Genomic DNA, 3,031 nt, shown 5'->3' with positions numbered 1-3,031 from the left:
CCCCCCCCCCCCTTTCCCATTTCATAACTTTTTAAGTTAAACCTTAAGAGGGCAAAATGAAAAGGAGAATGAAAGACAGTCGGGGGAGGGCGGTATGAAAGCACGGACACGGATCCAAAACGAACATTTCTCAGGGATTTCGGCAGCAACGCCCGCTCTCCGCTCCCAAAAAACTCCCTCTCACCACCGCACAACCGCAGACGGTCAGCCAAGCCAACACAGCACTCCTGCCATACCTTTCATTCACACACATGCACGCTTACAGACACGCAGACAAAAGAATAGAAAGTGAAAAGGCGCGCGTGTATGTGTGAGCGCAAAGGTGGGGCGATGTTGTTTGCCTGCTGCTGCATTGTGGGACAGCTATATTGGCTCCGAGTGTGAGCTTATTCTTTTCAACATTGTACTTTCAAATCACACAAGCACAAAACACACACATATATACACACACACACTCCTGCAACTGGATAGAGTTAAGCAGGGCTGGGTAGGGGCAATGTGGTTGAATGCCTTTCCAGTTATGCACCATAGACAAGACCCTGGCCTTCTTCCTCTCCACTACTGGCTCTCTCTCCATCTCTGCACCTGTGTCTGAGTGCTCCCCCCTCCCCATTTTTCTACCGTTCACCACAATGCTGCGAGGGGACATGAGTGTAAATGTTGTGGAGAGGGATTTGAACCACATTCTGGTGATGAGGTATGAGCCTGTCTGGAATTTTTAAGCGCAGATGGAGAGGGTTCATAACGGTCACTGCGGCCCATCTTGGAGTAAAAATGGAAAAACAGAGGACAGAGGAGATGAACCGGGGCTCTTCTACACAGGAGGTGTTGGCTTATGAGTAGCAGAAGATTTGGATAAGGTAGCGTTTCAAGAAAGAGCTCAATTTTTAACATTTCTTTTGTTACTCAAACATTTCATTATTGTAATGAACATCTGTTCCAGGCTTACAAAGTGTCTGAATTTGAAATGGAAAAAGAAAGCAAAAGATAAACGAAAAAAATACACAGTAAGTTTTCTGATTTGTGCTGAATGTTGTTTTTTTTTAGAAATATACTGTATAACCAATTTATTGAACAAATCAAATTAATTAGACATTTTAATCTGCTTTCTCTCATTTCATCACTCATCCTGTCCACCCTACTACTGTCTTTTTTTAATCCCCATGGCTTTTTATGTTCTCTGTTTCCTCTGTCCCTCCCTCTGTTTGCAGCCAGCGTATTGATTGCTCATGTTTTTACCTCTGCAGCTTCTGCCTATTGATCCTTAGCTAAGAAACACAACTTATGTGCAAATGTTCGTACATTCGTGGATGCTCGTTCCCCCTTTTTTAAACAACCTTTCTTTCATGAAGACTAACCTTGTCACACATAGCTTTTACATTTCCTCATAAAAAACAATAAAAAACAAAACYAAACTACTTGTGCACAAACACTGGTGCAACAACCAAAATGTACATGTTGTTTTGCATGCATCATCAGCTGTGGATTAAACTCGCCATTGATGGACTTTATACCTTTTTGCTTTTCTTTTAGACTCATTTGGAGAGTGGGAACTGTCCATGTGTGTCTTAGCTTAATGTCTATAGCTTTGCATCTGCCTTAGGTCCTGGTTTCTCTCTCTTTTTTTCATATTTCTTTTCCTTTGACTGCATGGGTCTTCTTCATCCAGGGAGTCGGGTCAATATGGCCATTCTGTTTAGCAATTAACATCGATCAGCACTTGTCAATACCGTCAGCACCCAGACAAAGACCCAGGGTGCATTGCGCGTGCCCGCCCTTTCTCTATCGGAGCCTCAACAAATCCCCAAACAGCACTCTCATTATATGAAGGCATTATGGCCTGACCCAAAGGTCATCATGCATGACTCCGTGTTATGGGTGACTGGAGTACAACCTTCTGCAGAGCTTGGAGAGTTTCTGAGCAGCAGGGCCAGTTGTTGACTCATTAACACAGTTGTGCACGCATGTGTGGATGTGCGGATGGGATGTCAAGTTTAAAAATGGGTTGTTTCAGATGATGTCAAAGACGAGTTCTGGCAGAGAGGCAACATCATTCCCCCACCTCCCGCTGTGTCCTCTGAAGTGTTTGAGGGTCTGAAGACCTGCCGCTAGCCTAAATGCAATCCATCATTATGGTGACACGCCGCTCAGATTTGGAGCTTTCAGATGTGTCAAGTGCAGTGGATTGTGTCCAATTAGGTTTGTGTATAAGCTGTGAGCTGTATACGTTTGGCTAGGTGGTGGGAGCAGAAAGGCAGGCCTGTGTGTACAAGGGTTCTCTTTGGGTGGAGATTGAAGCTTGTGGCTTTGATTAATACCTGCAGACATGGACCCCAAACTTCACATGAGATGTTGAGATGTCAGCCTTAACATTGGTTTCTGGGATAGATATCCCTGAGTCGTTAATCACGGGCCAAGTTTAAACTGTTCCCCAATGTGTAAATAAATGAGACACTTAATAAAGGCCCTTTGATGATGGGGGAGCATGCAAAGTCAAGGAATGTGTACAGTGTGCTCAGCTTTGAAATGAGAACCTGTTTGCCACTTGTTCGCGTCTGCAAGATGAGAGAATCAACAGCTGCAGCTAAGCGAGACCAGGAATTAATTAGCGGAGAGCAAAAGTGAGCTTTGGATGAGATGAAGAGAAAAGAAAAAATATTGTTTRGATTAGTGGCGATGATGGCGGTGCACAAGCCAGCTCCCTTCCCTTGCCTTGCAAGATTAATCCAGTGAATGTGAACATTTATTCTGCTTCATCCCGGAATCCATTGCAGCTGTTGTCTCCATACATAGTCCAGCTAAAGCACTGAAATAACTTTACTTTGACACTTTCATGTTAGAGGGATTGATGCTGCTTTGGAAACATTTCAGGGTAATTATTCAAGCAATCTAACTTGGGCCAAATCCTGGCTTTACAGAAGGAATTGTGCCCAAATGGTTGACCTCCTCAGTCTACACCTGCATCTTAGAAGTGCATATGCAGTTTCCAAATATAATTTATTCAGTACCTTCAGCAGTTTATTGCCATCAT

The sequence above is a fragment of the Austrofundulus limnaeus genome, unplaced genomic scaffold (assembly GCF_001266775.1).
Source record: "Austrofundulus limnaeus strain Quisiro unplaced genomic scaffold, Austrofundulus_limnaeus-1.0 Scaffold1, whole genome shotgun sequence".
In the NCBI taxonomy this organism is placed as follows: domain Eukaryota; kingdom Metazoa; phylum Chordata; class Actinopteri; order Cyprinodontiformes; family Rivulidae; genus Austrofundulus; species Austrofundulus limnaeus.
The sequence above is the reverse complement of the archived record's forward strand: the minus strand, read 5'-3'. Positions refer to the sequence as shown.